General features: G+C 55.2%; 5 non-coding genes across 5 annotated transcripts; all 5 read right to left on the bottom strand.

The window, feature by feature from the left end:
- Window positions 1–852: 852 nt before the first annotated feature.
- trnav-cac (transfer RNA valine (anticodon CAC)) lies at window positions 853–925 on the bottom strand. The gene has a single exon. It is a non-coding gene; the product is annotated as a tRNA-Val (tRNA).
- Window positions 926–4,212: 3,287 nt separating this feature from the next.
- trnav-cac (transfer RNA valine (anticodon CAC)) lies at window positions 4,213–4,285 on the bottom strand. Its single transcript has one exon. It is a non-coding gene; the product is annotated as a tRNA-Val (tRNA).
- Window positions 4,286–7,624: 3,339 nt separating this feature from the next.
- trnav-cac (transfer RNA valine (anticodon CAC)) lies at window positions 7,625–7,697 on the bottom strand. Its single transcript has one exon. It is a non-coding gene; the product is annotated as a tRNA-Val (tRNA).
- A 3,339-nt stretch (window positions 7,698–11,036) lies between these two features.
- Window positions 11,037–11,109, bottom strand: trnav-cac (transfer RNA valine (anticodon CAC)). Its single transcript has one exon. It is a non-coding gene; the product is annotated as a tRNA-Val (tRNA).
- Window positions 11,110–22,874: 11,765 nt separating this feature from the next.
- trnaf-gaa (transfer RNA phenylalanine (anticodon GAA)) lies at window positions 22,875–22,947 on the bottom strand. Its single transcript has one exon. It is a non-coding gene; the product is annotated as a tRNA-Phe (tRNA).
- Window positions 22,948–23,562: the final 615 nt, after the last annotated feature.

Below are 23,562 nucleotides of genomic sequence, written 5' to 3'. Positions count from 1 at the left end.
TCCGAGTTGGTCGTTTGTGTTTTCCGTTCAGACGCGAAATGCTGACATGATCTCTCGGCTCCTCGGTTGTCATTTCTGTTCCGTAAAGGAATCACAGCACGCGTCGCCTTCCAGCACGCTGGGTCGGGACACGATGCCGAGGATCGGAGAGTGCGGTGTCTTCCTCGTTAGTATAGTGGCAAGTATCCCCGCCTGTCACGCGGGAGACCAGGGTTCGATTCCCTGACGGGGAGTAGAAAGCTTTTCTTTTACCTCCTTAGAGAAAGGACTGCCTTTCACTTCTCTGTTTTCTTTCACAGCGCCGTGCACCTTTTCATTGCTCTCGCTTTCAGAGCCTCCGCACGGCACACGACTCGACATCAGGAAGCACATTGAAGTGAAAGCAGGAAGCGCTGCGACATGCACTGTGCAGATCCCGCCACACTAAGAGGTGAGTGGGTCTGTTCGATGCACAAAGAACGCTTTGAAAGCATCAAAGGCAAATCATTCCGAGTTGGTCGTTTGTGTTTTCTGTTCAGACGCGAAATGCTGAAATGATCTCTCGGCTCCTCGGTTGTCATTTCTGCTCCGTAAAGGAATCACAGCAGGCGTCGGCTTCCAGCACGGTGGGTCGGGACACGATGCCGGGGGTCGGAGAGAGCGATGTCTTCCTCGTTAGTATAGTGGTGGTTATCCGCACCTGTCACGCGGGAGACTGGGGTACATCAGGACGCGCATTGAAGTGAAAGCAGGATGCGCTGCGACATGCACTGTGCAGATCCCGCCACACTAAGAGGTGAGTGGGTCTGTTCGATCACTGCGCTAGGCGAATCCCCAATCCCCTTTTGTGCGTGCCGACAAAGGAAGCCGGTCTGTTTCCGCCCGGTTTCGAACCGGGGACCTTTCGCGTGTGAGGCGAACGTGATAACCACTACACTACGGAAACGGTGGCAATCCCTGCCCAGCGGCCCAGCGCTGAGCTTCGCCAATGCGATTCAGCTGCTTCCAGTGCCTTTATTGGAGTGCGCTGATGGACCGTGCTCTCTCTCCAGAGACCAGCACGCCTGTCATGGACGGAGCAGGAAAGGCGGCGCCACATTCTACAGCCCTCTCCACGCAATCGACGAAATCGGGCTACTGAAGTGGAGAAAATCGCCTCTCCAGAAAGTGCAAATATCATCTTGGAGAGTATAAATCCTATTGCCGAAGGTCAGCCCTGTCTACCAGAGTAACCCTCCCACCTCCTGCAGGGATGATCAGCTCGTCTCACACGCGAGAAGTCTTCGGTTGGAAACAAGCGCCCCCTCTTCTCGCGCGATTTGCACGTTCGAGTGGTTTTAATGCGGCTCCTTCGTACACGGTGCTGATCTTTTGGAAAGCAGGAGGCAAAACTGACAGGTTCCCATACCGGGAGTCGATCCCAGGCCGCCCGGGTGAAAACCAGAAATCCTAACCGCTAGACCATATGGGAGCACACACCCCTGCTGTTCCGGGCATCATGCAAGCAAACTACATAAATATGAGAAAACGCGCAAGAGAGTTGTCACTCAGAGTGTCGAAGGGTCGATGTATACTGGGGCTCAGTTGAAATGCAACGTCAGGACTTTTCCGAATTAGATCACACGAAGAGAGCACAGCCTTTTCCGCCCTGCCACGTGGGTATCGGTAACTCGCCGTGATCGTATAGTGGTCAGTACTTTGCGTTGTGGCCGCAACAACCCCGGTTCGAATCCGGGTCACGGCAGAATAGGGGCGTCTGCTTTGACTACTTGCGCGAATGAAGGCAAAAAAAAGCCAATCGATGTGAACGAACGGCGCTTTACAGAGGAGTACTGCCTGACTGGATCGTTGATGAACGACAGAGGCCACTCTGACCTCTTCTCGGTTTTCTTCAATGACTTACTAAGGATCTTCTTCACATTCGCCCATGCAGGGGAAGCCAGTTACACCAAAGCAAACGCAGGAAAGTGCATTTCAAGCAGAGACCAGGAGGGACTTGTTTACACCGAGAGTGGTCGGAGAATGGAACAATGCGCCCAGCCCTGTTGCTGGAGCCGATTCTTGATGAGATCTTGGGCTCACTAAGAGGCCCCCGCTGGATGCTAATCTTTCTGTTGTTGTTGCAGGTCCTGCGCTGCTTTTGAGCCGACAGAGCTCGTCCTGGTCTGTCGGCACAGCCCAATTGCAAATGATCGGCTCCGCGTACAGAAGGAACGTGCGTTTGGTACAAGAGTGCATGAAGGCACCGGAAATACATTGGGAACAAATGACCGGTCGCTCAAGACCTCTGTGAAGTACAGGAGCGTGCAAAAAGAGGCTGTTTCCACCCGGTCTCGAACCGGGGACCTTTCGCGTGTGAGGCGAACGAGATAGCCGCTACACTACGGAAACCTGCAAGGACCGCTGCTGGTGTCTCGCTTGCGTTTCGGGCTGAGAAAGGGAAGCGTCACTTTAGGCAGGGGGCGCTGGAGAGAGGAACAAAGGGCGCGATGAAACAAAATGCCGAAACCCGGGATCAAACCAGGGACTTTTAGATCTTCAGTCTAACGCTCTCCCAACTGACCTATTTCGGCAGTGCGCAGAGCCCACAGCCACCTGCTCCAGCCTTCCTGTGTTGCGGCATGAGCGCACCAAGAGGAGCGGGAGAGTGTTGCAGGAACGTCACTCAGAAGGAAAGCCACCCAGCTGTGCCCTCTGAGCTCTGTCCAGCGCATCTTCCTCGCATGGACTCCTGCCTGCGAGGGGCAGGAAACAATTAGCAAGAACAGAGCAGCACCCCATGGGTGTCTCATGACCACACCTTAGGTTGTGACACGTGCAGGTGTGAGGGGTTGCCGGGCTACTCTGGAGCAGAGCTTGGGAGGAGGGGGGGCGGGAAAGCAGACAAAGAGGTGACACCTCAAGGTCTGCACGATCACAGCTCTCCGCCGCCCCAGGCTTCCGCTCGATAAGCTACTGGACACACCCGCCCCTCCTCACACAGACCGTGGAAAAGCCCCCGAGTGGGAGGGCTCTCTCTTCCTCCCAGGAGCTCTTGGACGCACAGACAGAGCGCGGGGAGCCGCCGCCTGCAAACACGGCTCCAGGCAGGACTCCACTCCGCAGGAGCCGCAGAGCAGAGGAGATGGGGGCAGCTTAGCTCCTGTGCAGAGACCTGAGCTGTTGTTGCTGCGGACGCTGTCTTTTCTGTTCTCGGGGTAGGAGTGAATGTTGAGTTGCCCTTAGAAATGAAGCAGAGCACTTCAACGGCACGGGTGTGTGTGTGTGCGTGCGCCCTGGTGATTCTGGGAGACAGATCGAACCTGGGCTAAAAGAGAGGGGGCTTAGCCCTCTTCCATTTGCTAGTTCAGAGTTGTACAACCCATCTGTATCTGCTAGGCGGCGCAGTCGTCGTGCACAAAGAACGCTTTGAAAAGCGTCAAAAGCAAGTCATTCCGAGTTGGTCGTTTGTGTTTTCCGTTCAGACGCGAAATGCTGACATGATCTCTCGGCTCCTCGGTTGTCATTTCTGTTCCGTAAAGGAATCACAGCACGCGTCGCCTTCCAGCACGCTGGGTCGGGACACGATGCCGAGGATCGGAGAGTGCGGTGTCTTCCTCGTTAGTATAGTGGCAAGTATCCCCGCCTGTCACGCGGGAGACCAGGGTTCGATTCCCTGACGGGGAGTAGAAAGCTTTTCTTTTACCTCCTTAGAGAAAGGACTGCCTTTCACTTCTCTGTTTTCTTTCACAGCGCCGTGCACCTTTTCATTGCTCTCGCTTTCAGAGCCTCCGCACGGCACACGACTCGACATCAGGAAGCACATTGAAGTGAAAGCAGGAAGCGCTGCGACATGCACTGTGCAGATCCCGCCACACTAAGAGGTGAGTGGGTCTGTTCGATGCACAAAGAACGCTTTGAAAGCATCAAAGGCAAATCATTCCGAGTTGGTCGTTTGTCATTTCTGCTCCGTAAAGGAATCACAGCAGGCGTCGGCTTCCAGCACGGTGGGTCGGGACACGATGCCGGGGGTCGGAGAGAGCGATGTCTTCCTCGTTAGTATAGTGGTGATTATCCGCACCTGTCACGCGGGAGACTGGGGTACATCAGGACGCGCATTGAAGTGAAAGCAGGATGCGCTGCGACATGCACTGTGCAGATCCCGCCACACTAAGAGGTGAGTGGGTCTGTTCGATCACTGCGCTAGGCGAATCCCCAATCCCCTTTTGTGCGTGCCGACAAAGGAAGCCGGTCTGTTTCCGCCCGGTTTCGAACCGGGGACCTTTCGCGTGTGAGGCGAACGTGATAACCACTACACTACGGAAACGGTGGCAATCCCTGCCCAGCGGCCCAGCGCTGAGCTTCGCCAATGCGATTCAGCTGCTTCCAGTGCCTTTATTGGAGTGCGCTGATGGACCGTGCTCTCTCTCCAGAGACCAGCACGCCTGTCATGGACGGAGCAGGAAAGGCGGCGCCACATTCTACAGCCCTCTCCACGCAATCGACGAAATCGGGCTACTGAAGTGGAGAAAATCGCCTCTCCAGAAAGTGCAAATATCATCTTGGAGAGTATAAATCCTATTGCCGAAGGTCAGCCCTGTCTACCAGAGTAACCCTCCCACCTCCTGCAGGGATGATCAGCTCGTCTCACACGCGAGAAGTCTTCGGTTGGAAACAAGCGCCCCCTCTTCTCGCGCGATTTGCACGTTCGAGTGGTTTTAATGCGGCTCCTTCGTACACGGTGCTGATCTTTTGGAAAGCAGGAGGCAAAACTGACAGTTTCCCATACCGGGAGTCGATCCCAGGCCGCCCGGGTGAAAACCAGAAATCCTAACCGCTAGACCATATGGGAGCACACACCCCTGCTGTTCCGGGCATCATGCAAGCAAACTACATAAATATGAGAAAACGCGCAAGAGAGTTGTCACTCAGAGTGTCGAAGGGTCGATGTATACTGGGGCTCAGTTGAAATGCAACGTCAGGACTTTTCCGAATTAGATCACACGAAGAGAGCACAGCCTTTTCCGGCCTGCCACGTGGGTATCGGTAACTCGCCGTGATCGTATAGTGGTCAGTACTTTGCGTTGTGGCCGCAACAACCCCGGTTCGAATCCGGGTCACGGCAGAATAGGGGCGTCTGCTTTGACTACTTGCGCGAATGAAGGCAAAAAAAAGCCAATCGATGTGAACGAACGGCGCTTTACAGAGGAGTACTGCCTGACTGGATCGTTGATGAACGACAGAGGCCACTCTGACCTCTTCTCGGTTTTCTTCAATGACTTACTAAGGATCTTCTTCACATTCGCCCATGCAGGGGAAGCCAGTTACACCAAAGCAAACGCAGGAAAGTGCATTTCAAGCAGAGACCAGGAGGGACTTGTTTACACCGAGAGTGGTCGGAGAATGGAACAATGCGCCCAGCCCTGTTGCTGGAGCCGATTCTTGATGAGATCTTGGGCTCACTAAGAGGCCCCCGCTGGATGCTAATCTTTCTGTTGTTGTTGCAGGTCCTGCGCTGCTTTTGAGCCGACAGAGCTCGTCCTGGTCTGTCGGCACAGCCCAATTGCAAATGATCGGCTCCGCGTACAGAAGGAACGTGCGTTTGGTACAAGAGTGCATGAAGGCACCGGAAATACATTGGGAACAAATGACCGGTCGCTCAAGACCTCTGTGAAGTACAGGAGCGTGCAAAAAGAGGCTGTTTCCACCCGGTCTCGAACCGGGGACCTTTCGCGTGTGAGGCGAACGAGATAGCCGCTACACTACGGAAACCTGCAAGGACCGCTGCTGGTGTCTCGCTTGCGTTTCGGGCTGAGAAAGGGAAGCGTCACTTTAGGCAGGGGGCGCTGGAGAGAGGAACAAAGGGCGCGATGAAACAAAATGCCGAAACCCGGGATCAAACCAGGGACTTTTAGATCTTCAGTCTAACGCTCTCCCAACTGACCTATTTCGGCAGTGCGCAGAGCCCACAGCCACCTGCTCCAGCCTTCCTGTGTTGCGGCATGAGCGCACCAAGAGGAGCGGGAGAGTGTTGCAGGAACGTCACTCAGAAGGAAAGCCACCCAGCTGTGCCCTCTGAGCTCTGTCCAGCGCATCTTCCTCGCATGGACTCCTGCCTGCGAGGGGCAGGAAACAATTAGCAAGAACAGAGCAGCACCCCATGGGTGTCTCATGACCACACCTTAGGTTGTGACACGTGCAGGTGTGAGGGGTTGCCGGGCTACTCTGGAGCAGAGCTTGGGCGGAGGGGGGGCGGGAAAGCAGACAAAGAGGTGACACCTCAAGGTCTGCACGATCACAGCTCTCCGCCGCCCCAGGCTTCCGCTCGATAAGCTACTGGACACACCCGCCCCTCCTCACACAGACCGTGGAAAAGCCCCCGAGTGGGAGGGCTCTCTCTTCCTCCCAGGAGCTCTTGGACGCACAGACAGAGCGCGGGGAGCCGCCGCCTGCAAACACGGCTCCAGGCAGGACTCCACTCCGCAGGAGCCGCAGAGCAGAGGAGATGGGGGCAGCTTAGCTCCTGTGCAGAGACCTGAGCTGTTGTTGCTGCGGACGCTGTCTTTTCTGTTCTCGGGGTAGGAGTGAATGTTGAGTTGCCCTTAGAAATGAAGCAGAGCACTTCAACGGCACGGGTGTGTGTGTGTGCGTGCGCCCTGGTGATTCTGGGAGACAGATCGAACCTGGGCTAAAAGAGAGGGGGCTTAGCCCTCTTCCATTTGCTAGTTCAGAGTTGTACAACCCATCTGTATCTGCTAGGCGGCGCAGTCGTCGTGCACAAAGAACGCTTTGAAAAGCGTCAAAAGCAAGTCATTCCGAGTTGGTCGTTTGTGTTTTCCGTTCAGACGCGAAATGCTGACATGATCTCTCGGCTCCTCGGTTGTCATTTCTGTTCCGTAAAGGAATCACAGCACGCGTCGCCTTCCAGCACGCTGGGTCGGGACACGATGCCGAGGATCGGAGAGTGCGGTGTCTTCCTCGTTAGTATAGTGGCAAGTATCCCCGCCTGTCACGCGGGAGACCAGGGTTCGATTCCCTGACGGGGAGTAGAAAGCTTTTCTTTTACCTCCTTAGAGAAAGGACTGCCTTTCACTTCTCTGTTTTCTTTCACAGCGCCGTGCACCTTTTCATTGCTCTCGCTTTCAGAGCCTCCGCACGGCACACGACTCGACATCAGGAAGCACATTGAAGTGAAAGCAGGAAGCGCTGCGACATGCACTGTGCAGATCCCGCCACACTAAGAGGTGAGTGGGTCTGTTCGATGCACAAAGAACGCTTTGAAAGCATCAAAGGCAAATCATTCCGAGTTGGTCGTTTGTGTTTTCTGTTCAGACGCGAAATGCTGAAATGATCTCTCGGCTCCTCGGTTGTCATTTCTGCTCCGTAAAGGAATCACAGCAGGCGTCGGCTTCCAGCACGGTGGGTCGGGACACGATGCCGGGGGTCGGAGAGAGCGATGTCTTCCTCGTTAGTATAGTGGTGATTATCCGCACCTGTCACGCGGGAGACTGGGGTACATCAGGACGCGCATTGAAGTGAAAGCAGGATGCGCTGCGACATGCACTGTGCAGATCCCGCCACACTAAGAGGTGAGTGGGTCTGTTCGATCACTGCGCTAGGCGAATCCCCAATCCCCTTTTGTGCGTGCCGACAAAGGAAGCCGGTCTGTTTCCGCCCGGTTTCGAACCGGGGACCTTTCGCGTGTGAGGCGAACGTGATAACCACTACACTACGGAAACGGTGGCAATCCCTGCCCAGCGGCCCAGCGCTGAGCTTCGCCAATGCGATTCAGCTGCTTCCAGTGCCTTTATTGGAGTGCGCTGATGGACCGTGCTCTCTCTCCAGAGACCAGCACGCCTGTCATGGACGGAGCAGGAAAGGCGGCGCCACATTCTACAGCCCTCTCCACGCAATCGACGAAATCGGGCTACTGAAGTGGAGAAAATCGCCTCTCCAGAAAGTGCAAATATCATCTTGGAGAGTATAAATCCTATTGCCGAAGGTCAGCCCTGTCTACCAGAGTAACCCTCCCACCTCCTGCAGGGATGATCAGCTCGTCTCACACGCGAGAAGTCTTCGGTTGGAAACAAGCGCCCCCTCTTCTCGCGCGATTTGCACGTTCGAGTGGTTTTAATGCGGCTCCTTCGTACACGGTGCTGATCTTTTGGAAAGCAGGAGGCAAAACTGACAGGTTCCCATACCGGGAGTCGATCCCAGGCCGCCCGGGTGAAAACCAGAAATCCTAACCGCTAGACCATATGGGAGCACACACCCCTGCTGTTCCGGGCATCATGCAAGCAAACTACATAAATATGAGAAAACGCGCAAGAGAGTTGTCACTCAGAGTGTCGAAGGGTCGATGTATACTGGGGCTCAGTTGAAATGCAACGTCAGGACTTTTCCGAATTAGATCACACGAAGAGAGCACAGCCTTTTCCGCCCTGCCACGTGGGTATCGGTAACTCGCCGTGATCGTATAGTGGTCAGTACTTTGCGTTGTGGCCGCAACAACCCCGGTTCGAATCCGGGTCACGGCAGAATAGGGGCGTCTGCTTTGACTACTTGCGCGAATGAAGGCAAAAAAAAGCCAATCGATGTGAACGAACGGCGCTTTACAGAGGAGTACTGCCTGACTGGATCGTTGATGAACGACAGAGGCCACTCTGACCTCTTCTCGGTTTTCTTCAATGACTTACTAAGGATCTTCTTCACATTCGCCCATGCAGGGGAAGCCAGTTACACCAAAGCAAACGCAGGAAAGTGCATTTCAAGCAGAGACCAGGAGGGACTTGTTTACACCGAGAGTGGTCGGAGAATGGAACAATGCGCCCAGCCCTGTTGCTGGAGCCGATTCTTGATGAGATCTTGGGCTCACTAAGAGGCCCCCGCTGGATGCTAATCTTTCTGTTGTTGTTGCAGGTCCTGCGCTGCTTTTGAGCCGACAGAGCTCGTCCTGGTCTGTCGGCACAGCCCAATTGCAAATGATCGGCTCCGCGTACAGAAGGAACGTGCGTTTGGTACAAGAGTGCATGAAGGCACCGGAAATACATTGGGAACAAATGACCGGTCGCTCAAGACCTCTGTGAAGTACAGGAGCGTGCAAAAAGAGGCTGTTTCCACCCGGTCTCGAACCGGGGACCTTTCGCGTGTGAGGCGAACGAGATAGCCGCTACACTACGGAAACCTGCAAGGACCGCTGCTGGTGTCTCGCTTGCGTTTCGGGCTGAGAAAGGGAAGCGTCACTTTAGGCAGGGGGCGCTGGAGAGAGGAACAAAGGGCGCGATGAAACAAAATGCCGAAACCCGGGATCAAACCAGGGACTTTTAGATCTTCAGTCTAACGCTCTCCCAACTGACCTATTTCGGCAGTGCGCAGAGCCCACAGCCACCTGCTCCAGCCTTCCTGTGTTGCGGCATGAGCGCACCAAGAGGAGCGGGAGAGTGTTGCAGGAACGTCACTCAGAAGGAAAGCCACCCAGCTGTGCCCTCTGAGCTCTGTCCAGCGCATCTTCCTCGCATGGACTCCTGCCTGCGAGGGGCAGGAAACAATTAGCAAGAACAGAGCAGCACCCCATGGGTGTCTCATGACCACACCTTAGGTTGTGACACGTGCAGGTGTGAGGGGTTGCCGGGCTACTCTGGAGCAGAGCTTGGGCGGAGGGGGGGCGGGAAAGCAGACAAAGAGGTGACACCTCAAGGTCTGCACGATCACAGCTCTCCGCCGCCCCAGGCTTCCGCTCGATAAGCTACTGGACACACCCGCCCCTCCTCACACAGACCGTGGAAAAGCCCCCGAGTGGGAGGGCTCTCTCTTCCTCCCAGGAGCTCTTGGACGCACAGACAGAGCGCGGGGAGCCGCCGCCTGCAAACACGGCTCCAGGCAGGACTCCACTCCGCAGGAGCCGCAGAGCAGAGGAGATGGGGGCAGCTTAGCTCCTGTGCAGAGACCTGAGCTGTTGTTGCTGCGGACGCTGTCTTTTCTGTTCTCGGGGTAGGAGTGAATGTTGAGTTGCCCTTAGAAATGAAGCAGAGCACTTCAACGGCACGGGTGTGTGTGTGTGCGTGCGCCCTGGTGATTCTGGGAGACAGATCGAACCTGGGCTAAAAGAGAGGGGGCTTAGCCCTCTTCCATTTGCTAGTTCAGAGTTGTACAACCCATCTGTATCTGCTAGGCGGCGCAGTCGTCGTGCACAAAGAACGCTTTGAAAAGCGTCAAAAGCAAGTCATTCCGAGTTGGTCGTTTGTGTTTTCCGTTCAGACGCGAAATGCTGACATGATCTCTCGGCTCCTCGGTTGTCATTTCTGTTCCGTAAAGGAATCACAGCACGCGTCGCCTTCCAGCACGCTGGGTCGGGACACGATGCCGAGGATCGGAGAGTGCGGTGTCTTCCTCGTTAGTATAGTGGCAAGTATCCCCGCCTGTCACGCGGGAGACCAGGGTTCGATTCCCTGACGGGGAGTAGAAAGCTTTTCTTTTACCTCCTTAGAGAAAGGACTGCCTTTCACTTCTCTGTTTTCTTTCACAGCGCCGTGCACCTTTTCATTGCTCTCGCTTTCAGAGCCTCCGCACGGCACACGACTCGACATCAGGAAGCACATTGAAGTGAAAGCGGGAAGCGCTGCGACATGCACTGTGCAGATCCCGCCACACTAAGAGGTGAGTGGGTCTGTTCGATGCACAAAGAACGCTTTGAAAGCATCAAAGGCAAATCATTCCGAGTTGGTCGTTTGTGTTTTCTGTTCAGACGCGAAATGCTGAAATGATCTCTCGGCTCCTCGGTTGTCATTTCTGCTCCGTAAAGGAATCACAGCAGGCGTCGGCTTCCAGCACGGTGGGTCGGGACACGATGCCGGGGGTCGGAGAGAGCGATGTCTTCCTCGTTAGTATAGTGGTGATTATCCGCACCTGTCACGCGGGAGACTGGGGTACATCAGGACGCGCATTGAAGTGAAAGCAGGATGCGCTGCGACATGCACTGTGCAGATCCCGCCACACTAAGAGGTGAGTGGGTCTGTTCGATCACTGCGCTAGGCGAATCCCCAATCCCCTTTTGTGCGTGCCGACAAAGGAAGCCGGTCTGTTTCCGCCCGGTTTCGAACCGGGGACCTTTCGCGTGTGAGGCGAACGTGATAACCACTACACTACGGAAACGGTGGCAATCCCTGCCCAGCGGCCCAGCGCTGAGCTTCGCCAATGCGATTCAGCTGCTTCCAGTGCCTTTATTGGAGTGCGCTGATGGACCGTGCTCTCTCTCCAGAGACCAGCACGCCTGTCATGGACGGAGCAGGAAAGGCGGCGCCACATTCTACAGCCCTCTCCACGCAATCGACGAAATCGGGCTACTGAAGTGGAGAAAATCGCCTCTCCAGAAAGTGCAAATATCATCTTGGAGAGTATAAATCCTATTGCCGAAGGTCAGCCCTGTCTACCAGAGTAACCCTCCCACCTCCTGCAGGGATGATCAGCTCGTCTCACACGCGAGAAGTCTTCGGTTGGAAACAAGCGCCCCCTCTTCTCGCGCGATTTGCACGTTCGAGTGGTTTTAATGCGGCTCCTTCGTACACGGTGCTGATCTTTTGGAAAGCAGGAGGCAAAACTGACAGTTTCCCATACCGGGAGTCGATCCCAGGCCGCCCGGGTGAAAACCAGAAATCCTAACCGCTAGACCATATGGGAGCACACACCCCTGCTGTTCCGGGCATCATGCAAGCAAACTACATAAATATGAGAAAACGCGCAAGAGAGTTGTCACTCAGAGTGTCGAAGGGTCGATGTATACTGGGGCTCAGTTGAAATGCAACGTCAGGACTTTTCCGAATTAGATCACACGAAGAGAGCACAGCCTTTTCCGGCCTGCCACGTGGGTATCGGTAACTCGCCGTGATCGTATAGTGGTCAGTACTTTGCGTTGTGGCCGCAACAACCCCGGTTCGAATCCGGGTCACGGCAGAATAGGGGCGTCTGCTTTGACTACTTGCGCGAATGAAGGCAAAAAAAAGCCAATCGATGTGAACGAACGGCGCTTTACAGAGGAGTACTGCCTGACTGGATCGTTGATGAACGACAGAGGCCACTCTGACCTCTTCTCGGTTTTCTTCAATGACTTACTAAGGATCTTCTTCACATTCGCCCATGCAGGGGAAGCCAGTTACACCAAAGCAAACGCAGGAAAGTGCATTTCAAGCAGAGACCAGGAGGGACTTGTTTACACCGAGAGTGGTCGGAGAATGGAACAATGCGCCCAGCCCTGTTGCTGGAGCCGATTCTTGATGAGATCTTGGGCTCACTAAGAGGCCCCCGCTGGATGCTAATCTTTCTGTTGTTGTTGCAGGTCCTGCGCTGCTTTTGAGCCGACAGAGCTCGTCCTGGTCTGTCGGCACAGCCCAATTGCAAATGATCGGCTCCGCGTACAGAAGGAACGTGCGTTTGGTACAAGAGTGCATGAAGGCACCGGAAATACATTGGGAACAAATGACCGGTCGCTCAAGACCTCTGTGAAGTACAGGAGCGTGCAAAAAGAGGCTGTTTCCACCCGGTCTCGAACCGGGGACCTTTCGCGTGTGAGGCGAACGAGATAGCCGCTACACTACGGAAACCTGCAAGGACCGCTGCTGGTGTCTCGCTTGCGTTTCGGGCTGAGAAAGGGAAGCGTCACTTTAGGCAGGGGGCGCTGGAGAGAGGAACAAAGGGCGCGATGAAACAAAATGCCGAAACCCGGGATCAAACCAGGGACTTTTAGATCTTCAGTCTAACGCTCTCCCAACTGACCTATTTCGGCAGTGCGCAGAGCCCACAGCCACCTGCTCCAGCCTTCCTGTGTTGCGGCATGAGCGCACCAAGAGGAGCGGGAGAGTGTTGCAGGAACGTCACTCAGAAGGAAAGCCACCCAGCTGTGCCCTCTGAGCTCTGTCCAGCGCATCTTCCTCGCATGGACTCCTGCCTGCGAGGGGCAGGAAACAATTAGCAAGAACAGAGCAGCACCCCATGGGTGTCTCATGACCACACCTTAGGTTGTGACACGTGCAGGTGTGAGGGGTTGCCGGGCTACTCTGGAGCAGAGCTTGGGCGGAGGGGGGGCGGGAAAGCAGACAAAGAGGTGACACCTCAAGGTCTGCACGATCACAGCTCTCCGCCGCCCCAGGCTTCCGCTCGATAAGCTACTGGACACACCCGCCCCTCCTCACACAGACCGTGGAAAAGCCCCCGAGTGGGAGGGCTCTCTCTTCCTCCCAGGAGCTCTTGGACGCACAGACAGAGCGCGGGGAGCCGCCGCCTGCAAACACGGCTCCAGGCAGGACTCCACTCCGCAGGAGCCGCAGAGCAGAGGAGATGGGGGCAGCTTAGCTCCTGTGCAGAGACCTGAGCTGTTGTTGCTGCGGACGCTGTCTTTTCTGTTCTCGGGGTAGGAGTGAATGTTGAGTTGCCCTTAGAAATGAAGCAGAGCACTTCAACGGCACGGGTGTGTGTGTGTGCGTGCGCCCTGGTGATTCTGGGAGACAGATCGAACCTGGGCTAAAAGAGAGGGGGCTTAGCCCTCTTCCATTTGCTAGTTCAGAGTTGTACAACCCATCTGTATCTGCTAGGCGGCGCAGTCGTCGTGCACAAAGAACGCTTTGAAAAGCGTCAAAAGCAAGTCATTCCGAGTTGGTCGTTTGTGTTTTCCGTTCAGACGCGAAATGCTGACATGATCTCTCGGCTCCTCGGTTGTCATTTCTGTTCCGTAAAGGAATCACAGCACGCGTCGCCTTCCAGCACGCTGGGTCGGGACACGATGCCGAGGATCGGAGAGTGCGGTGTCTTCCTCGTTAGTATAGTGGCAAGTATCCCCGCCTGTCACGCGGGAGACCAGGGTTCGATTCCCTGACGGGGAGTAGAAAGCTTTTCTTTTACCTCCTTAGAGAAAGGACTGCCTTTCACTTCTCTGTTTTCTTTCACAGCGCCGTGCACCTTTTCATTGCTCTCGCTTTCAGAGCCTCCGCACGGCACACGACTCGACATCAGGAAGCACATTGAAGTGAAAGCAGGAAGCGCTGCGACATGCACTGTGCAGATCCCGCCACACTAAGAGGTGAGTGGGTCTGTTCGACGCACAAAGAACGCTTTGAAAGCATCAAAGGCAAATCATTCCGAGTTGGTCGTTTGTGTTTTCTGTTCAGACGCGAAATGCTGAAATGATCTCTCGGCTCCTCGGTTGTCATTTCTGCTCCGTAAAGGAATCACAGCAGGCGTCGGCTTCCAGCACGGTGGGTCGGGACACGATGCCGGGGGTCGGAGAGAGCGATGTCTTCCTCGTTAGTATAGTGGTGATTATCCGCACCTGTCACGCGGGAGACTGGGGTACATCAGGACGCGCATTGAAGTGAAAGCAGGATGCGCTGCGACATGCACTGTGCAGATCCCGCCACACTAAGAGGTGAGTGGGTCTGTTCGATCACTGCGCTAGGCGAATCCCCAATCCCCTTTTGTGCGTGCCGACAAAGGAAGCCGGTCTGTTTCCGCCCGGTTTCGAACCGGGGACTTTTCGCGTGTGAGGCGAACGTGATAACCACTACACTACGGAAACGGTGGCAATCCCTGCCCAGCGGCCCAGCGCTGAGCTTCGCCAATGCGATTCAGCTGCTTCCAGTGCCTTTATTGGAGTGCGCTGATGGACCGTGCTCTCTCTCCAGAGACCAGCACGCCTGTCATGGACGGAGCAGGAAAGGCGGCGCCACATTCTACAGCCCTCTCCACGCAATCGACGAAATCGGGCTACTGAAGTGGAGAAAATCGCCTCTCCAGAAAGTGCAAATATCATCTTGGAGAGTATAAATCCTATTGCCGAAGGTCAGCCCTGTCTACCAGAGTAACCCTCCCACCTCCTGCAGGGATGATCAGCTCGTCTCACACGCGAGAAGTCTTCGGTTGGAAACAAGCGCCCCCTCTTCTCGCGCGTTTTGCACGTTCGAGTGGTTTTAATGCGGCTCCTTCGTACACGGTGCTGATCTTTTGGAAAGCAGGAGGCAAAACTGACACGTTCCCATACCGGGAGTCGAACCCGGGCCGCCTGGGTGAAAACGAGGAATCCTAACCGCTAGACCATATGGGAGCACACACCCCTGCTGTTCCGGGCATCATGCAAGCAAACTACATAAATATGAGAAAACGCGCAAGAGAGTTGTCACTCAGAGTGTCGAAGGGTCGATGTATACTGGGGCTCAGTTGAAATGCAACGTCAGGACTTTTCCGAATTAGGTCACACGAAGAGAGCACAGCCTTTTCCGGCCTGCCACGTGGGTATCGGTAACTCGCCGTGATCGTATAGTGGTCAGTACTTTGCGTTGTGGCCGCAACAACCCCGGTTCGAATCCGGGTCACGGCAGAATAGGGGCGTCTGCTTTGACTACTTGCGCGAATGAAGGCAAAAAAAAGCCAATCGATGTGAACGAACGGCGCTTTACAGAGGAGTACTGCCTGACTGGATCGTTGATGAACGACAGAGGCCACTCTGACCTCTTCTCGGTTTTCTTCAATGACTTACTAAGGATCTTCTTCACATTCGCCCATGCAGGGGAAGCCAGTTACACCAAAGCAAACGCAGGAAAGTGCATTTCAAGCAGAGACCAGGAGGGACTTGTTTACACCGAGAGTGGTCGGAGAATGGAACAATGCGCCCAGCCCTGTTGCTGGAGCCGATTCTTGATGAGATCTTGGGCTCACTAAGAGGCCCCCGCTGGATGCTAATCTTTCTGTTGTTGTTGCAGGTCCTGCGCTGCTTTTGAGCCGACAGAGCTCGTCCTGGTCTGTCGGCACAGCCCAATTGCAAATGATCGGCTCCGCGTACAGAAGGAACGTGCGTTTGGTACAAGAGTGCATGAAGGCACCGGAAATACATTGGGAACAAATGACCGGTCGCTCAAGACCTCTGTGAAGTACAGGAGCGTGCAAAAAGAGGCTGTTTCCGCCCGGTCCCGAACCGGGGACCTTTCGCGTGTGAGGCGAACGTGATAGCCGCTACACTACGGAAACCTGCAGGGACCGCTGCTGGTGTCTCGCTTGCGTTTCGGGCTGAGAAAGGGAAGCGTCACTTTAGGCAGGGGGCGCTGGAGAGAGGAACAAAGGGCGCGATGAAACAAAATGCCGAAACCCGGGATCAAACCAGGGACTTTTAGATCTTCAGTCTAACGCTCTCCCAACTGACCTATTTCGGCAGTGCGCAGAGCCCACAGCCACCTGCTCCAGCCTTCCTGTGTTGCGGCATGAGCGCACCAAGAGGAGCGGGAGAGTGTTGCAGGAACGTCACTCAGAAGGAAAGCCACCCAGCTGTGCCCTCTGAGCTCTGTCCAGCGCATCTTCCTCGCATGGACTCCTGCCTGCGACGGGCAGGAAACAATTAGCAAGAACAGAGCAGCACCCCATGGGTGTCTCATGACCACACCTTAGGTTGTGACACGTGCAGGTGTGAGGGGTTGCCGGGCTACTCTGGAGCAGAGCTTGGGCGGAGGGGGGGCGGGAAAGCAGACAAAGAGGTGACACCTCAAGGTCTGCACGATCACAGCTCTCCGCCGCCCCAGGCTTCCGCTCGATAAGCTACTGGACACACCCGCCCCTCCTCACACAGACCGTGGAAAAGCCCCCGAGTGGGAGGGCTCTCTCTTCCTCCCAGGAGCTCTTGGACGCACAGACAGAGCGCGGGGAGCCGCCGCCTGCAAACACGGCTCCAGGCAGGACTCCACTCCGCAGGAGCCGCAGAGCAGAGGAGATGGGGGCAGCTTAGCTCCTGTGCAGAGACCTGAGCTGTTGTTGCTGCGGACGCTGTCTTTTCTGTTCTCGGGGTAGGAGTGAATGTTGAGTTGCCCTTAGAAATGAAGCAGAGCACTTCAACGGCACGGGTGTGTGTGCGTGCGCCCTGGTGATTCTGGGAGACAGATCGAACCTGGGCTAAAAGAGAGGGGGCTTAGCCCTCTTCCATTTGCTAGTTCAGAGTTGTACAACCCATTTGTATCTGCTAGGCGGCGCAGTCGTCGTGCACAAAGAACGCTTTGAAAAGCGTCAAAAGCAAGTCATTCCGAGTTGGTCGTTTGTGTTTTCCGTTCAGACGCGAAATGCTGAAATGATCTCTCGGCTCCTCGGTTGTCATTTCTGCTCCGTAAAGGAATCACAGCACGCGTCGCCTTCCAGCACGCTGGGTCGGGACACGATGCCGGGGATCGAAGGGTGTGACGTCTTCCTCGTTAGTATAGTGGCGAGTATCCTTGCCTGTCACGCGTGAGACCGGGGTTCGATTCCCCGACGGGGAGTAGAAAGCTTTTCTTTTACCTCCTTAGAGAAAGGACTGCCTTTCACTTCTCTGTTTTCTTTCACAGCGTCGTGCACCTTTTCATTGCTCTCGCTTTCAGAGCCTCCGCACGGCACACGACTCGACATCAGAAAGCACATTGAAGTGAAAGCAGGAAGCGCTGCGACATGCACTGTGCAGATCCCGCCACACTAAGAGGTAAGTGGGTCTGTTCGATGCACAAAGAACGCTTTGATAAGCGTCAAAGGCAAGTCATTCCGAGTTGGTCGTTTGTGTTTTCTGTTCAGACGCGAAATGCTGAAATGATCTCTCGGCTCCTCGGTTGTCATTTCTGCTCCGTAAAGGAATCACAGCACGCGTCGGCTTCCAGCACGGTGGGTCGGGACACGATGCCGGGGGTCGAAGGGTGCGATGTCTTCCTCGTTAGTATAGTGGTGATTATCCCCACCTGTCACGCGGGAGACTGGGGTACATCAGGACGCGCATTGGAGTGAAAGCAGGATGCGCTGCGACATGCACTGTGCAGATCCCGCCACACTAAGAGGTGAGTGGATCTGTGCGATCACAGCGCTAGGCGAATCCCCAATCCCCTTTTGTGCGTGGCGACAAAAGAAGCCGGTCTGTTTCCGCCCAGTTTCGAACCATTGACTTTTCGCGTGGGAGGCAAACGTGATAACCACTACACTACGGAAACGGTAGCAAACCCTTCCCAGCGGCCCAGTGCTGAGCTTCGCCAATGCGATTCAGCTGCTTCCAGTGCCTTTATTGGAGTGCGCTGATGGACCGTGCTCTCTCTCCAGAGACCAGCACGCCTGTCATGGACGGAGCAGGAAAAGCGGCGCCACATTCTACAGCCCTCTCCACGCAATCGACGAAATCGGGCTACTGAAGTGGAGAAAATCGCCTCTCCAGAAAGTGCAAATATCATCTTGGAGAGTATAAATCCTATTGCCGAAGGTCAGCCCTGTCTACCAGAGTAACCCTCCCACCTCCTGCAGCGATGATCAGCTCGTCTCACACGCGAGAAGTCTTCGGTTGGAAACAAGCGCCCCCTCTTCTCGCGCGTTTTGCACGTTCGAGTGGTTTTAATGCGGCTCCTTCGTACACGGTGCTGATCTTTTGGAAAGCAGGAGGCAAAACTGACACGTTCCCATACCGGGAGTCAAACCCGGGCCGCCTGGGTGAAAACCAGGAATCCTAACCGCTAGACCATATGGGAGCACACAACCCCGCTGTTCCGGGCATCATGCAAGCAAACTACATAAATATGAGAAAACACGCAAGAGAGTTGTCACTCAGAGTGTCGAAGGGTCGATGTATACTGGGGCTCAGTTGAAATGCAACGTCAGGACTTTTCCGAATTAGGTCACACGAAGAGAGCACAGCCTTTTCCGCCCTACCATGTGTGTATCGGTAACTCGCCGTGATCGTATAGTGGTCAGTACTTTGCGTTGTGGCCGCAACAACCCCGGTTCGAATCCGGGTCACGGCAGAATAGGGGCGTCTACTTTTACTACTTGCGCGAATGAAGGCAAAAGAAAGCCAATCGATGTGAACGAACGGCGCTTTACAGAGGAGTACTGCCTGACTGGATCGTTGATGAACGACAGAGGCCACTCCGACCTCTTCTCGGTTTTCTTCAACGACTTACTAAGGATCTTCTTCACATTCGCCCATGCAGGGGAAGCCAGTTACACCAAAGCAAACGCAGGAAAGTGCATTTCAAGCAGAGACCAGGAGGGACTTGTTTACACCGAGAGTGGTCGGAGAATGGAACAATGCGCCCAGCCCTGTTGCTGGAGCCGATTCTTGATGAGATCTTGGGCTCACTGGATACTAATCTTTCTGTTGTTCTTGCAGGTCCTGCGCTGCTTTTGAGCCGACAGAGCTCGTCCTGGTCTGTCGGCACAGCCCAATTGCAAATGATCGGCTCCGCGTAGAGAAGGAACGTGCGTTTGGTACAAGAGTGCATGAAGGCACCGGAAATACATTGGGAACAAATGACCGGTCGCTCAAGACCTCTGTGAAGTACAGGAGCGTGCAACAAGAGGCTGTTTCCGCCCGGTCTCGAACCGGGGACCTTTCGCGTGTTAGGCGAACGTGATAGCCGCTACACTACGGAAACCTGCAGGGATTGCTGCTGGTGTCTCGCTTGCGTTTCGGGCTGAGAAAGGGAAGCGTCACTTTAGGCAGGGGGCGCTGGAGAGAGGAACAAAGGGCGCGATGAAACAAAATGCTGAAACCCGGGATCGAACCAGGGACCTTTAGATCTTCAGTCTAACGCTCTCCCAACTGAGCTATTTCGGCAGTGCACAGAGCCCACAGCCACCTGCTCCAGCCTTCCTGTGTTGCGGCATGAGCGCACCAAGAGGAGCGGGAGAGTGTTGCAGGAACGTCACTCAGAAGGAAAGCCACCCAGCTGCGCCCTCTGAGCTCTGTCCAGCGCATCTTCCTCGCATGGACTCCTGCCTGCGACGGGCAGGAAACAATTAGCAAGAACAGAACAGCACCCCATGGGTGTCTCATGACCACACCTTAGGTTGTGACACGTGCAGGTGTGAGGGGTTGCCGGGCTACTCTGGAGCAGAGCTTGGGCGGAGGGGGGGCGGGAAAGCAGACAAAGAGGTGACACCTCAAGGTCTGCACGATCACAGCTCTCCGCCGCCCCAGGCTTCCGCTCGATAAGCTACTGGACACACCCGCCCCTCCTCACACAGACCGTGGAAAAGCCCCCGAGTGGGAGGGCTCTCTCTTCCTCCCAGGAGCTCTTGGACACGACGCACAGACAGAGCGCGGGGAGCCGCCGCCTGCAAACACGGCTCCAGGCAGGACTCCACTCCACAGGAGCCGCAGAGCAGAGGAGATGGGGGCAGCTTAGTTCCTGTGCAGAGACCTGAGCTGTTGTTGCTGCGGACGCTGTCTTTTCTGTTCTCGGGGTAGGAGTGAATGTTGAGTTGCCCTTAGAAATGAAGCAGAGCACTTCAACGGCACGGGTGTGTGTGTGTGCGTGCGCCCTGGTGATTCTGGGAGACAGATCGAACCTGGGCTAAAAGAGAGGGGGCTTAGCCCTCTTCCATTTGCTAGTTCAGAGTTGTACAACCCATTTGTATCTGCTAGGCGGCGCAGTCGTCGTGCACAAAGAACGCTTTGAAAAGCGTCAAAAGCAAGTCATTCCGAGTTGGTCGTTTGTGTTTTCCGTTCAGACGCGAAATGCTGAAATGATCTCTCGGCTCCTCGGTTGTCATTTCTGCTCCGTAAAGGAATCACAGCACGCGTCGCCTTCCAGCACGCTGGGTCGGGACACGATGCCGGGGATCGAAGGGTGTGACGTCTTCCTCGTTAGTATAGTGGCGAGTATCCTTGCCTGTCACGCGTGAGACCGGGGTTCGATTCCCCGACGGGGAGTAGAAAGCTTTTCTTTTACCTCCTTAGAGAAAGGACTGCCTTTCACTTCTCTGTTTTCTTTCACAGCGTCGTGCACCTTTTCATTGCTCTCGCTTTCAGAGCCTCCGCACGGCACACGACTCGACATCAGAAAGCACATTGAAGTGAAAGCAGGAAGCGCTGCGACATGCAGTGTGCAGATCCCGCCACACTAAGAGGTGAGTGGGTCTGTTCGATGCACAAAGAACGCTTTGATAAGCGTCAAAGGCAAGTCATTCCGAGTTGGTCGTTTGTGTTTTCTGTTCAGACGCGAAATGCTGAAATGATCTCTCGGCTCCTCGGTTGTCATTTCTGCTCCGTAAAGGAATCACAGCACGCGTCGGCTTCCAGCACGGTGGGTCGGGACACGATGCCGGGGGTCGAAGGGTGTGATGTCTTCCTCGTTAGTATAGTGGTGATTATCCCCACCTGTCACGCGGGAGACTGGGGTACATCAGGACGCGCATTGGAGTGAAAGCAGGATGCGCTGCGACATGCACTGTGCAGATCCCGCCACACTAAGAGGTGAGTGGGTCTGTGCGATCACAGCGCTAGGCGAATCCCCAATCCCCTTTTGTGCGTGGCGACAAAAGAAGCCGGTCTGTTTCCGCCCAGTTTTGAACCAGGGACTTTTCGCGTGTGAGGCAAACGTGATAACCACTACACTACGGAAACGGTAGCAAACCCTTCCCAGCGGCCCAGTGCTGAGCTTCGCCAATGCGATTCAGCTGCTTCCAGTGCCTTTATTGGAGTGCGCTGATGGACCGTGCTCTCTCTCCAGAGACCAGCACGCCTGTCATGGACGGAGCAGGAAAAGCGGCGCCACATTCTACAGCCCTCTCCACGCAATCGACGAAATCGGGCTACTGAAGTGGAGAAAATCGCCTCTCCAGAAAGTGCAAATATCATCTTGGAGAGTATAAATCCTATTGCCGAAGGTCAGCCCTGTCTACCAGAGTAACCCTCCCACCTCCTGCAGCGATGATCAGCTCGTCTCACACGCGAGAAGTCTTCGGTTGGAAACAAGCGCCCCCTCTTCTCGCGCGTTTTGCACGTTCGAGTGGTTTTAATGCGGCTCCTTCGTACACGGTGCTGATCTTTTGGAAAGCAGGAGGCAAAACTGACACGTTCCCATACCGGGAGTCAAACCCGGGCCGCCTGGGTGAAAACCAGGAATCCTAACCGCTAGACCATATGGGAGCACACAACCCCGCTGTTCCGGGCATCATGCAAGCAAACTACATAAATATGAGAAAACACGCAAGAGAGTTGTCACTCAGAGTGTCGAAGGGTCGATGTATACTGGGGCTCAGTTGAAATGCAACGTCAGGACTTTTCCGAATTAGGTCACACGAAGAGAGCACAGCCTTTTCCGCCCTACCATGTGTGTATCGGTAACTCGCCGTGATCGTATAGTGGTCAGTACTTTGCGTTGTGGCCGCAACAACCCCGGTTCGAATCCAGGTCACGGCAGAATAGGGGCGTCTACTTTTACTACTTGCGCGAATGAAGGCAAAAGAAAGCCAATCGATGTGAACGAACGGCGCTTTACAGAGGAGTACTGCCTGACTGGATCGTTGATGAACGACAGAGGCCACTCCGACCTCTTCTCGGTTTTCTTCAACGACTTACTAAGGATCTTCTTCACATTCGCCCATGCAGGGGAAGCCAGTTACACCAAAGCAAACGCAGGAAAGTGCATTTCAAGCAGAGACCAGGAGGGACTTGTTTACACCGAGAGTGGTCGGAGAATGGAACAATGCGCCCAGCCCTATTGCTGGAGCCGATTCTTGATGAGATCTTGGGCTCACTGGATGCTAATCTTTCTGTTGTTCTTGCAGGTCCTGCGCTGCTTTTGAGCCGACAGAGCTCGTCCTGGTCTGTCGGCACAGCCCAATTGCAAATGATCGGCTCCGCGTACAGAAGGAACGTGCGTTTGGTACAAGAGTGCATGAAGGCACCGGAAATACATTGGGAACAAATGACCGGTCGCTCAAGACCTCTGTGAAGTACAGGAGCGTGCAACAAGAGGCTGTTTCCGCCCGGTCTCGAACCGGGGACCTTTCGCGTGTTAGGCGAACGTGATAGCCGCTACACTACGGAAACCTGCAGGGACCGCTGCTGGTGTCTCGCTTGCGTTTCGGGCTGAGAAAGGGAAGCGTCACTTTAGGCAGGGGGCGCTGGAGAGAGGAACAAAGGGCGCGATGAAACAAAATGCCGAAACCCGGGATCGAACCAGGGACCTTTAGATCTTCAGTCTAACGCTCTCCCAACTGAGCTATTTCGGCAGTGCACAGAGCCCACAGCCACCTGCTCCAGCGGCATGAGCGCACCAAGAGGAGCGGGAGAGTGTTGCAGGAACGTCACTCAGAAGGAAAGCCACCCAGCTGCGCCCTCTGAGCTCTGTCCAGCGCATCTTCCTCGCATGGACTCCTGCCTGCGACGGGCAGGAAACAATTAGCAAGAACAGAACAGCACCCCATGGGTGTCTCATGACCACACCTTAGGTTGTGACACGTGCAGGTGTGAGGGGTTGCCGGGCTACTCTGGAGCAGAGCTTGGGCGGAGGGGGGGCGGGAAAGCAGACAAAGAGGTGACACCTCAAGGTCTGCACGATCACAGCTCTCCGCCGCCCCAGGCTTCCGCTCGATAAGCTACTGGACACACCCGCCCCTCCTCACACAGACCGTGGAAAAGCCCCCGAGTGGGAGGGCTCTCTCTTCCTCCCAGGAGCTCTTGGACACGACGCACAGACAGAGCGCGGGGAGCCGCCGCCTGCAAACACGGCTCCAGGCAGGACTCCACTCCACAGGAGCCGCAGAGCAGAGGAGATGGGGGCAGCTTAGTTCCTGTGCAGAGACCTGAGCTGTTGTTGCTGCGGACGCTGTCTTTTCTGTTCTCGG

This window comes from Atractosteus spatula (assembly GCF_055471065.1).
Source record: "Atractosteus spatula isolate fAtrSpa1 chromosome 10 unlocalized genomic scaffold, fAtrSpa1.hap1 SUPER_10_unloc_11, whole genome shotgun sequence".
Taxonomy (NCBI): Eukaryota; Metazoa; Chordata; class Actinopteri; order Semionotiformes; family Lepisosteidae; genus Atractosteus; species Atractosteus spatula.
The sequence above is the reverse complement of the archived record's forward strand: the minus strand, read 5'-3'. Positions and strand labels throughout refer to the sequence as shown.